This window comes from Rattus norvegicus, chromosome 9, assembly GCF_036323735.1.
Source record: "Rattus norvegicus strain BN/NHsdMcwi chromosome 9, GRCr8, whole genome shotgun sequence".
Lineage (NCBI taxonomy): Eukaryota > Metazoa > Chordata > Mammalia > Rodentia > Muridae > Rattus > Rattus norvegicus.
Window position 1 is genome coordinate 116,491,886 of NC_086027.1, and position 12,974 is coordinate 116,504,859.

The 12,974-nt window shown below is 46.8% G+C and overlaps 1 protein-coding gene across 1 annotated transcript in view; it reads left to right on the forward strand.

The window, feature by feature from the left end:
* Positions 1–10,978: 10,978 nt before the first annotated feature.
* Epb41l3 (erythrocyte membrane protein band 4.1-like 3) overlaps positions 10,979–12,974 on the forward strand; it is a 204,411-nt gene continuing 202,415 nt past the window's right edge. Inside the window, exon 1 of the mRNA XM_063266554.1 lies at positions 10,979–11,265. The gene's annotated coding sequence lies outside the window, so the exon portion shown is untranslated. The remainder of the gene's footprint in view (positions 11,266–12,974) is intronic.

The window sequence follows — 12,974 nt, forward strand, 5'->3', positions numbered from 1 at the left end:
AGTGGGACTTAATGGGCCACTTAGGAAAATAGAAGATGGCGGTGCTGAGGGTGATTTGAAATGTTTTAGGCCTGCCAACCCAAGAGGTTTCAGTGGAGAAAAATGTTAGTATATGGCCTAGAGACTGTTTTTGTGATATTTTGGTGAAGAACATGGCTGCTCTTTGCCATTGTCTGAAGAGTCTGCCAGAAGCAAAGGTGAAAAGAAGATTTAGATTAATTAGTTTGTCAAAGGAAGTCTCCGAACAGCCTAGTAGGAATTCTGTTGTGTGGTTACTAAAGTTCACTCTTATGAAGAGTGTTTTAATGAAAGAGGGCAAGCTGAAAAAGAAAACATACAAAACTCATGGTTCATGTCATAATAAAGGAATATCAGGAAGTGGAGTGGAGCTCAATCCTATGTTCAAGGAGATAAAGAGATTAAGGTAGTGGTGATCGCAGGGCAGGATCCCACCCAGACAAGCTTATTGTTTGTGTTGAACAAGGAATAGTTTGAACATTTAATCTGGAATGAACTACAATCCAGAAATGGAGGGCATACTTGTGATCCAAATCTTGAAGTGGACACAGGCTTTTGATAGGGATCTTGAAGAACAGTGACCATGAAAAGCTTAGGCCCAGGCATGGTGGTACACACCTTTAATCCCAGGAGACAAAGCCAAGCAGATCTCTGAGTTCAAGGACAGCCTAAGACGGAGCAAGTTCTAGGTAAAGAAAAACTTAAGTACAGGTGTGATGGTAGACATGACATTGATCCCAGCATTCAGGAGACAGCCATGCAGTTCTCTGAGTTCAAGGTCAATCTACAGAGCAAGTGTCAGGACAGCCAAGCTTACTCGGTAAATGAGTTGGAAAACAGAAAGCTGGTGATAATGTAATAGAATAACGGAGCCATGTTCGAGCCTCAGCAAGCAGCAGAACTCAGAAGCTTTGGCCATGTGTTCTATTTTGGACTCTGTTTTTAGAGTCCAAAATAAAAGGGCTACTGGGACAATTGAAGCTGGTTAGCTGGAGCAAAGAATTTAGTGGTGATTAAGAAAAGGATCGCCTAGGCGAAACCTGGGAAGTGTCTTCGGAGAGCACAAAGAAACTGTGTTCCAGAGATAGCCAAGGTTGTACCTCATGTTGAAGCTGGACTTGATAATGTGTAAGAAATACCCAGGTGGTACTGGTTTTGAAGACATGCAGGAGTCATGGAGAGCAGCTGATGCTTGGCACTGTTTGAGGCCAAGAATAGCCATTGGGAAGGTACAGTCTCAGTTGTAGTTGATGGCCCAGGTCTATAGAGGTCATGCAAAGAAATTGAGACTTGGCACCATGAGAGAGCCTATGAGAGGCTATTGGTGAAGCCTGGTTGCAGTGGAAGACTCCAGTGAATTAGAGATGCCATTACCTTAGGATGATCACCAAGAGCAGCAGCAGCAGTGGAGTGGATCAACCTGAGCTCAGAGTGCCACAGAGGGTAGAGCTGAAGAAGTGACCCAAACCCTTTGGAGGAGACCAGAAGATCATGTGTGGATCTCAAACATTGGAACAAGAAGCTGTAACATTGAAGTTGCCTTGGAGACGCCAAGATTTTCGAGATGCCATGGGATATCTGCTGAGCAAAGCTGCTAACAGGGAGTAGAAGCAACCCAGGAAAAAGAAGTTTGTTACAGTCAACTAAGGTGAAAAAGGAGCTGGAGATCTAAAGACAGCTTTGACATCAGACATGGAGATGATGAGTTTGAAGTTTGCCCAGATGGTTTCCTGCCTTGCTTTGGGGATTATAGTTAAGTGATTGGATGAATCTCAGAAGAGACTTTGAACTTGGGACTTTTAACATTGTTGAGACTACTGTAGACTGTGGGACTTTGGAAGTTGGACTAAATGTAGTTTTTAATTAAGCTATGGCTTGGTATGACCCCTATAGATGCATGTGTTTGAACAAGCCTATGGGGCCAGGGAGTAGAATGTGTTGGTTTAAATATGCTTGGCCCAGGGAGTGGCACTATTAGGAGATGTGGCCTTGTTAGAGTAGGTGTGACCTCGTTGGAGGAAATGTGCCACTGTGGGGATGGACGGCTAGACCCTCCTTCTAACCACCATGGGGAGTTGAGGGGGAGGAGCCAATCTTCTCCTAGTAGCCTTCAGATGAAGATATAGAACTCTCAGCTCCTTCTACACCATGCCTGCCTGGACACAGCCATGCTCCTGCCTTAATGATAATGGACTGAACCTCTAGACCTGGAAGCCAGCCCCAATTGAATGTTGTCCTTACAAGAGTTGCCTTGGTCATGGTGTCTGTTCACAGCAGTAAAACTCTAAGACAATCACTCATAGTTTCTACTTAGGAAACTTCATAATATAGTTTCTCTAGTTCCAAAGAATCCCAATGTGTTTCCAGGACACCAATGTGATTCCTGTATGGAAACCCCATTTTGTATGCAAAATCCCTTCTGGACTCCCAGTTCATCAACTAGACATTAGCCCAATTCTGTGGGCTCTCCTATAAACAGCTGTAACACTTCAAACAGAAACAGCTCATAAAAAGGGCCCTAGGCCAAGACAAAGACAAAGACTGACAAGGTCTCACATGCAGGCATGGGTAGAAGATCCTGTCACTGTTAACATTGGCCACTCTGAACCAACAAACACTGATTTATGAGAGCATTAAAAAGATGCACTCATTGCTTATAACATCTATAGGTCCATTCCAGATCTACTGAATGTCTAGTTAACCAAAACTCCCTTTCAGATCAACTTTTCTTTTACCTTCTTTCTTCCCTAAATATAACCCAGTTGAAGGAAATGACAGTTTCTAATGCTGCAATTAAACTCGGGGCACCTTCCAGGAAGGAATTCCTGAAAATCAGCAGCAGCCGAGGACTGACTAAGCAAAAATCAGCTGTTGTTAGACATAGATGCATGACTTTAAAGTCCCCAGTAGGTCTAGGGCTGGTGTGGGCTGCAATCCATCTAGTGATTTGCCTGGGACACAACAGATGGGTCCTGTCACATCTTCTCCTGGATGGAAGACGTTCTCAAATGTTTTGTTGTTCCGGTCGACAGCGGTCTTGTACTTCAACCCCTGGTATCACAGTTAAGCTTTGCCTTTTGTCCTCCAAAAATCAAAGTGTGTGTGTGTGTGTGTGTGTGTGTGTGTGTGTGTGTGGTATGTGTGCGATGTGTATGTGTGTGTGTGTGTGTGTGGTATGTGTGCGATGTGTATGTGTGTGTGTGGTGTTTGTGTGTGTGTGTGTGTATGTGGTGTGTGTGTGTGTGGTGTTTGTGTGTGTGTGTGTGTATGTGTGGTGTTTGTGTGTGTGTGTGTGGTGTGTGTGTGTGTGTGGTGTTTGTGTGTGTGTGGTATTTGTGCGATGTGTATGTGTATGTGTGTGTGTGTGTGTGTGTGGTGTGTGTGGTGTGTGTGTGTGGTATGTGTGCGATGTGTATGTGTGTGTGTGTGGTGTTTGTGTGTCTGTGTGGTGTGTGTGTGGTATGTGTGTGGTGTGTGTGTGTGTGGTGTTTGTGTGTGTGTGTGGTGTGTGTGTGGTGTGTGTGTGTGGTGGGTGTGTGTGTGGTATGTGTGAGATGTGTGTGTGTGTGTGTGTGTGTGTGTGTGAAAAATAAAAATGTGTGAGTCAAGAGAGCACCTACTAACCAGGAGCTGAGCTTCTAGCCCTTGCTTCTAGCTTACAGAAAGATAATTGGAAATCTTTTCCCATAAAAATAAGAAATAACCAAATTAAATGAATGAGAACAAATCCCACTAGCCAGCCACAGTCTCCAGGTCTTCACCACACTCACTGTTTGCTTGTAACTTCAAGGGAGAGAAAGTGTCATAAGCCTTCATAGTCCAGTTACCAGTGTGGATTGAGCTGATACAGATGTCAACGGCTGCCAACTTGTAACTGGTCTTATCTCGAATCGTGATAACTTCTTTCTTGGCAAAAGCTTCACCTCCAAGATAATTAACTTCAGCTCACTGCTGAGTTTGCATGCTTGCTCTAGATCAGAGAATAGCCTCTGCGTTCTCTCGCACTGGGAGAGTTCTACTTGAAGACTGGAGCTCATCGAGCAGTCAACAGGTCAAGGGTCAATCTGCGTAGAGAGTTCATGATCGGCGATTATGGAAAAGCTTATTGATCAGCAGCTGCAAAGGGTGGAGCTGACTCTAGAAGTTTCTGGGATCAGAAACTAAGCTTTAACATTTTAATTGAGAGAATTAAAAAAAAAAGTCTCTCTAGAGCTATTTTAGACCATGACAGATTTATCAGGTTCTAGATGTCAGAGGAATCACTTCTAAGTATGAAAGTAGGAGAGGGAAGAGGTGATTGAGAGAAGGGGAGGGGGGCCAAGGAACAGAAAAGGGGAGCACATCTCCCCGAGGGCATTTCCAGTAATCCAGTGTAGCTAGCTTGATGAAGAGTGAGGTGAACCGCCTGCTTTTCAAACTCTTTTCACCAATTTTTCCCTTATCCCTGCTTGTTCTCTGAGGTGCATAATGCCACTCTCGATTTATACAAGAAAATGAAGACATAGGCTAAGCTGAAACCACACAGCTAGCAGAAGAACTCAAGAGGCATTTCCTGAATCATAACTTGTTTGTGTTTTGCTTAGCATTTGGAAGCATTCAGCCTTGGAAGAGCAGCAGAAAGGAGATGAGATTTACATAGGGCAGCCAGGTCCCCTGGCTATGCTTGGGTAGGCACAAGTTACCAGTGAGGAGCTGGCCAGCCATTGAGTGAACACTGGTAGCTGTACAGGAAACCATGCAGAGGTCTTCCTCTCAAAGACAGCTGTTTCCCCAAGATTCGTCCTGAAGTTTTCATGCTAACATAGGAGAAATAACCTTTTCTCAGCCATTCATCCCATCATCTCATTAGGGTTAAAGATCTTTCAAGGTCAGGAGAGCGAAAGTTCTATCCGACATACAGATCTCCTTTGGATCTATATGTTTTGTTGAAATATATATATCTGTATATCTGTGGGGACTTCCAGGAAATTGAAATAATGAATTTTGCAACTGCAAATGAAACTGCTGTATCTTCCACGCAGTCCCTGAGCGCAGCCTGAAGGGAACTTCAGGTCTGGCCACAGTGACGCTTAATAATCGCTTCTCAGATGAGCACGCAGAACCTTTTAAACAACGCAGAATGCGGTGTATTAAAAACCCGATGATGAATCAATGCTGCATGCTTGCCCAACGTGTATGAGTTTCCATTTCATTTGTGAAATCTTTTCCAAGGGCTTTTGGCTTTTAAAGGACCAGGTTGTACACGGAGCTTTAATAAAACAAAAAGAGCTTTATTTCCCTTGTGGGCTGAGTGGTCACCTTACCAAAGAAAGTACTAGATTTAAAAATCTCCTGAGCCTCTTTAATGTATTTCTTATGCTGCAAGAAACCATTGTTCTCAGATTAAAAAAGAAAAGAAAGAAAGAGACTAAAACCTTTCAATGGAATCCCTGACTTTGAAGATTATGGTGGGAAATATTTTTGGAAATATCTTCAATTCTATGTTTAGGGGTATATAATCTAGTCTTTGATTTGATAATAGATTGGTTAATACCAACAACTCCCTGCTGCCAGATTTTCTATTTTAGTTCATATTTATCAAATATATTCTCTATTATTTCCTGCCTTTACATTTGGGGCACACTTTTGCTTCACCCTGCCTTTAACGAATATGTGATTCCTCTGGATGAACACTTTAAATGTTATTTCTCAAGTACTCTGGCAGCCACTTAGTGTGTAACTATATCTATAACTACTCTTGGATGTGTTATATTTCTGTAATTTCAGCCATTCTTTGGCCATCCCCTTTCCCAGTTCCCCCATATCTATTTTTCACCAGGTTCTGCTGCGAGATTTGGAGACTCGGGAAGAAACAAAATACGATCAAAATCACCTTTCCATGAAGTCTTCCTATAAAGGTAGAAGGGGCAAGAACCACTGGGTAGGGACAGTGCGCAGCAGCACTAGACTGTGGTGTGCTATTGAAAAGAGCTGTGCCCGAGAGAAAGAGAGCAGCTGGAAAGGGGTGTGAGTTTTCAATGTGATTTTTCTACATGGTGCCTAAATGACGTGTCCTAGAGGAATACTCCTCCAGGCAAGGACCTGAAGTGGTGAGAAAGCAAGTCACAAGCCTTACAGAAAAAGTGAGTCCCAGGCAGGAGGCAGAGTATTGAAGGCAGTGTGCCCTGAGGGCACAGTACAAAGAGCATGGAGGGCAGAGAGTGGAGGCTGGCATTAAGATCAGCCTATTTATTCGGTGGGAGAAGTGGCTGTGATCGAGCAAAGAAGCAAAATGACTCCTGAGATATCTGTGTGGCGGCCTGCACACAGGCACGCACATGCCTTGTCTGTGCACACGTGTGCATGTGGAGGTCACGAAGGACCCTAGCTCTTACTGAAGTGTAAGAGCTATTAAGAGGCTTGACCTGGTAGAAAGTAGGTAGGCTATGGAGTTCCTGTGGAGGACCATAAGGGCTTTCACCAGCTTTCCACCCACCGCCTCAGGTCAAGATTAGGCCAAGTACCAGCTTCCCGCCTCGGGTCAAGGCTAGGACAAGTTCCATTCTCCACCCACAGGAGCAGCAGGGACATTCTTGAAAATCCTCAGAATGTACTGACTGATAGTCACCTGACCTTCTGGTCCCAGATAGAGTCCAAATGCATGTCATATGCTTGCTTGCCAATAGATTCAAAGAGAGCCAATAAGTTTAAACTGTAACCTTGCTGATGTAACCTGTACCCCTAAAAAAATATCAAAATTGCTTGTTATAGCCATTTGGGGTCACCTTCTAGTCACTGGACACAGGGGCTGATTGAAGGTCAACCCTGACACTCTTGCATTTGCATCGAACTCCATTCTCATGTCTTACTTGGGGGTAGTTAAGACCCACTTTGAGCCTTATAGTCAAAGGATAACTTCCGGTGCTGGTTCTCTGTTTCACTGGCCTCAGCTCACCATGGAGGCTATGCTGGGTGAGCAAGAGAGCCCCAAGAACCCACCTGTCTTTGCTGCCCCAGCGCTGGAATTGCAAGGGTGTGAAATCATTTCTCCAATTTTCACATGGGCTCTAGGGATTGAAATCAGGTCTTTGTGCTTTCAGGCAGGCACTTTGCCAACTGAGCTCTCTTCCCACATCTCTCTTCTTCAAGTATTATTTAGGCTGAGGGTTGACAGCAGTCCCAGGAAATGAGAAATGGCCAGAAATGGCCAGCACAGAGGGAGAAATAGGGAAGACGGCGCTGAGACAAGTCTGGTGGAAGTGGTAAGAGAGAGTTGAATGCTGGACCTGTTTGAAATGGAGCCAACAGAATTTCCCACAGATTAGGAGTAGATGTGGTCAGCGATGACTGCGAGATCCCAAGTACAGGAAACCACTCCCTGAAGGGGTGGCCAGTATCTGAGGAGGACGCAGACCAAGAAGATGGAGTGGAGAGATTCTGGTGGGAAAGGAGCCCGATCAAAAAAAACAAAAGAGCCACAGAGGCAAGGCTGGGGTGGGGCTTGTGGTGGGCAGATTTCTAAGGAAACATATGCAGCCATAAGTCAATGTGCTGAGGAAAGTAGGAGTCAGGAATCGCTCTGCCGAGAAAACATCCTCAGAGAAAGGAGCAGGCTAGAAAGAATCATGATGGTTGTGTCTATTGGCACAAACTCACAACCTCGATAAATAAATACACTAGTTTACGAGTGGACGTTAGGGATATCACTGAATAGATAGACACATAAAGAATAGAGATGTTTGCGTGTTGCTATGTGTAGGTATGAATCATTTATTTCCTGCTTTGTCCTCTCAGAAGACCTAGAGTTTAAAACTAATAAACCAGTTGGAGAGAACAGTCAGGGCCAAACATCGATTTTGAATGATTGGAGAATTTGAAGGCGCTGGACCCCTAAGGTTGCACTCGCTCCTCAGTGGGTGAAAGAATAGTGACCGAGAGCACCTACATGTTTAAACATCATCTGCAGCACATCTGCAGACCATCTGCGGAACATCCGTTTAGGGATATATCAAATGTAAAGAGATAACAATTGAGAGAACCAGGGAAGAAACATAGGATCCCCATTTCCTCCATTTGAAATTATTTTTAAAATAAACTATCAAAAATGGGACCTTATTCATTTTCCCGTGTAAGTCTACCTTCTTACAGAAAAGGAAACATTAAAGGGCAAGCTAAGACTTCCATCGAAGTTATGAATAGAAGGTACCATACAAAAAGATGGAAAAGGAATTCTTCGGTGTGTTTTCTCATTCTGTTTATTCTGTCTCTACCGACTCTACCCAGACTGGCTTCAAACTCAGCATCCTCCTGCTTCAGCCCCACACTGTGCCACCAGGCCCTGTTTTAAATGGAAGGAAACTCAGTGAGTGTTGGGAGTGGAATGTCCCAATGAGAATGTGTACCAAGGCACAGATTTCACCATAACAAATGTTAACAAGGGCATTTTTTTTCTGAGCGGGTGGGACTGAGTATTGTGTTGATAATTTAAGGTCAGAGGCAGTGTGGAGAGTGGACGATGGGGAAAGACATTGACAGTCATGTGAAGAGAGGCTAAAGGAACAGAAACAAATGTAGCCTTAGCCAAGCAAGTCACCCAAGGCAGCTGCTGTTTGGATTAAACAATGTAGAAGACTCTCCCATCAGGTGACATTTACGCATTTGGATGGCCACCATGCATAGAGACAAAGTCAGCCAGTAAAAAAAGCTATTGACACACACGTCACCTTCAACTAGGAGCCATTCTGGGAAGTGAAATTCTCAACCATAAAGAGAAAACAGGCACCATGGGCTCTACATAAAAAGTAGTCTGTTGGCAACAAACAGTACAAGTTATAGGCGGTCTTTGAGCCCTTTAAACGCTCCATAGTAAAGTTGTCACACATTGGAAGTTCACTCTGTGTAGAGCATCTCAGGTGAATTATCTTAGTCCCGACAACAGCTCTATCCTGTAGGCACCTGCATCTCCTTTTTATAAATAAGAAAAAGTGGAGCTTAATGATGTGCCCTGCATGCTCGCCTACAGGGGACTTAGAGGCGTCTATACAGCTTTAATATCATGACTGCTGGCTCCTTGAAGTACTATTCCTGGTCTCTGCTTTGACAGTTGATGCCTCTAAGCCCCAGCAGTTCCTGTTGCCTGCTCGGCACCAGCTGGGACCACTCAGCATTCAGCATTCTAGCATCTGCTAATTTCTCCCGTCATCAACAGGCACTTTGATTTTCTCTTCTGATTCATTTCTATCCTACATCAACTCTCCCTCCCCTTAACCCTTCTACAGTTACAGGAAAGAAAAAGAGAAGTTCCCCTGAGCAAGAACTACCACTTCCATGGTAGTTCCAAAGCACTTGGTCTGTCAAGTCCTCGCACCCCTCCAGGGTGTCAGTGTACCAGATTCGAGATGGTGTAACCATCTAAACCCTGCTTCGTCCTCCACTGTATCAGGTGTTGCCCTGGTGAGTAAGTAAACCTGGAGTCCAGCTTGTGCAAGCCACACCTTCATTCTGTTGCTTGTCTTACTCAATTCAGGTCAAAGTTCAAGTCTTTAAGGGAACACTAGGCCCAGGTTGCTGAAAAATCTCCTGTGAATGCTGAACTGGCCCAAGACAGCAAATACTCTCTGTTGGTGGCAGGGAGTGTTCTTGGTCCCCAAGGTGGACTCACGAGGTCTCAGGAAACAAACTCTTTATCGTAAATTTACATTGTTACAAAGTAGCAGATAATATACCCATTGTTACAAAGTAGCAGATAATATACCCATTGTTACAAAGTAGCATTAACTGATTTTTGACAAGAAGTCAACATGAGCGGTGCCAATCCCCCTTAACGCATCCCCCCTTTAAGCTCCTAATGTCTGATTCATTAATCATCTTTTCTATCACTTCAGGGCACAGAGAATTTCACAAAACGTGTGTGCACAATCCAGTTACACTTAACAGTGTCACACCTGCACTCTCAGGCATAGACGTCTCCCTAATGGACCATTAACTGCTATTTGGGCAGTTAATTTTGTAATGTTTCTAAACTGATAGGCACTTGGCAATGTAGCACATTCTCATAGAGACACCCAAGAGTCAGACATTTCTGGTTGATTGGATGGCTCTTCAGACTTGTGCCTGTCAGTTGTTTTTTTTTTTTTTTTTTTTTTTTTTTTTTTTTTTTTTTTTTTTAATAGCTTTTATCCCTGGGAAGGCTTTACCAAATCAGCTTTCCAAAAGGCTCTACTCCAGGAGCTGCTAAGAGCCAAAGTGCAAGAGGAATGTACCTGAATGGCCCAGGCAGATTGTGCAGGTGCAGGGGGAATAGGTGTCCCGGGTAGACGTAGAGCCAAAAGAACCGCAGATAATACAACCACTGTTAACCCGCAAAGGCCTAAGGAGTCATATAAAGTACAGGCTGTGTAAACAAATGCCTGGGCATGGGTTTGCATGGCTGGGACACTGTAAACCAAAGATAGGATCTTAAAGGAAGCTGACATAATCTGCCTTTAGGCCACATATGAGGTAGGAGCTGGGACTCCGAGGAGGAAGAGCAACAGCAGTACTATGCTGATGGGGGTGAAACATACCCAAGGCATCCCCAAGCCACTATCTGGCCTCCATCCCTTGACTTCTTGCTGCAATGGTTTTAAGTCTTTCCACAGATTGCAAAAATCCAGTGCCACCGTCATAGAACATTTTACTTGTTCAAACACTTGAATCCACTTGAAGGGCATCACTCACAAATTCTTCCCTTCTTCTAGTCTTTACAAACAGAATTGTGTGTGCACTTGTGTGTCTGGGTATGTGTAGGAAGGATCTCTCCTTGCTAGCAAAGACTGCTGGCTAGCAAGCTGAAGGAAGCCTGGCATTAAGACTTTGCGAGCGTTCCCTATTGCGAGGCCGAAATAGGGAGGAGCCGATCATGGGGTCCGCCCAGGAGCAGGGTGCAGCCAACTAGCACACCCGGAGGGCGGGTCAGCTGAGACTGAGCGGCACCGGTAGTCACAGGCGCCCGACGCGCGCTGCAGGTGGCAAGTTGGAGGCGCTGCCACCAACGCTGCAGGAGAAGCCCGGGTCTGGCAACCCCTTGCAGCTACCGGGAGCCCTTTCCCGCCGCTGAGTCCGAGCTCAGACCCGGGAAAAGCCGAAGGGAACAGCCGCTGTGCAGGGACTAAGAGCAGCGCTCGGTCTCGGTGCCCTTGCACTACTTTGTTTTCTCTGAGGAAGGTTGTGCCTGGGGGCTGGGAACAGGTTCGGAAAGGAATCAAGAGCAAGGCTTCTGCTATCCAGGTGAGCGCCTTTCCATCCTTCCTTGCAGCAGGGGCCAGTGCAGTGCGCCGGTTTACCCCGTGGGCAGTGGCCGGGGCGCCTGCCCTTGGCTGAGGTCGATCCCTGAGAAGCCTGGAAGAGGCGAGGATGGCCGGGCTGAAGGCTACCTGCTAGCGCCCTTCTGGAATGCATAGGTTCTACGAAGCGAACGCTAAGAGTCAAGAGACCCGCAGAAAGGTGCTTTGGGGGTAGCCTGCGGGCTTGCGTTCTAGCGGGACTCGGCCCACAGTTCGCCGCGTTGAAGCTGCAGCGACAGTGGGGCGCGGCTCCCCAGAGATCGCCTTCCCCCGACCTAATGCAAGCGAATTCGGAGAGCTCGCGAATCTCTGTCCCTAGGAGCCAAAGGCTCTGGAGGACGTCATCCCTCTCTGCTCTGGCAACTCCTCCTCCCTCTCGCCTCCACCCCTCAGCACTGACTGCCTCTAGCCCGCGGATTCGGAGATTTCGTGCCAGTGCCAACGCGCGCAGTGGTGACTACTGTCACTCAGCTCTCTGCCCTTGCAGGAGTTGGGGCGCTTGGGGGTCGCACTCCCTGGCCCCCGCTACCTGGTTGTGAGCCTAGCTAGTTTTCTGCGAGGACTCACTTTCCAGTGCCTTCCGTGTTCCCTCCTCCCTGCTGTCCAAACCCTTTGCTCAAAGAGGGAATCTTGGAACTTAGATGTTGCCCGTCTTGGGTAGAATTGGGAAGCCTCCTAAGAAGGTGCCAGCCTTGGAGCTGAGGGCCAGAACCTTCGTCTCCACCTCAGCACTTGAGCCCAGCGTGGGTGGTCAGTGGCTTGACCTCCGAGTTCCAGGCTTTCTGCACGGAGGGCATTGAAGGCAGAATGAGAGGGTATGCTTGTTTTCCTCTGTGTGTGTGTGTGTGTGTGTGTGTGTGTGTGTGTGTGTGTGTGTGTGTGTGTGCATTTCTCGCGCACCCATGTGTGTCCGCTGTCCTTTGCAGCCAACTGCGATGAGATATGCGGGGCTTCAGGCGTCCTTCGCTCTCGAACTCTAGTACCCTCCATCTAAGCCTGTCCGGGGATGAAAATCTTCTGGCTGGAGACTGGAGGGATCCAGGCGTTCGGGAGGCGAATTGGGCTGTTTTTCAAATTGCATAGGAGCGCCCCTTGCCGGGCAGTTCATCTTCAAGGGTTCGGGCTGTCAGGACCTGAGCTGGGGGTAGGAGGGGGCTGACTGGGCTCCGGGGAGGGTGTCGCTTCTCTGGGAAAGCAGAAGTTCAAGGTTCAGGACTCCCTAGGGCGCGCCCTACTCAGAAGTAGGAAAGCCAGGGGCGCGCAGGCTAGCTGCGCCGCAGGGGGTTGGCAGGGCAGAGCTACACTGGGTTCGCCGGGATTTCTGGAGCCGGGATCTGTGAGCAGAAACACCAGTCTTGGAGCTGAGTCTGGTTCTTGGGTACCCGAGTTGCAGGCGAAGTGGAGACCCGGTCTGTACCGCTTGGTGATCACCCCTGCGGCTTTAAGGGCTGCAGCCACGCAGTGCATTTGACTGGAGCCCCCGCTGGTGGTTTTTGCTTTTCTTTCTGCAGAAGGGAAGACGATAGGGTTGTCACTCGCCTCCAGTCTCTTCTGAGAAAGCTTAGGTCCCCGTGGTAAACTCTCTTTGCTGGGAGCAAAGGGCGACCCCCAAAGGCACTTAAGGACACAGGGCATCCAGGACCCCATATGTGA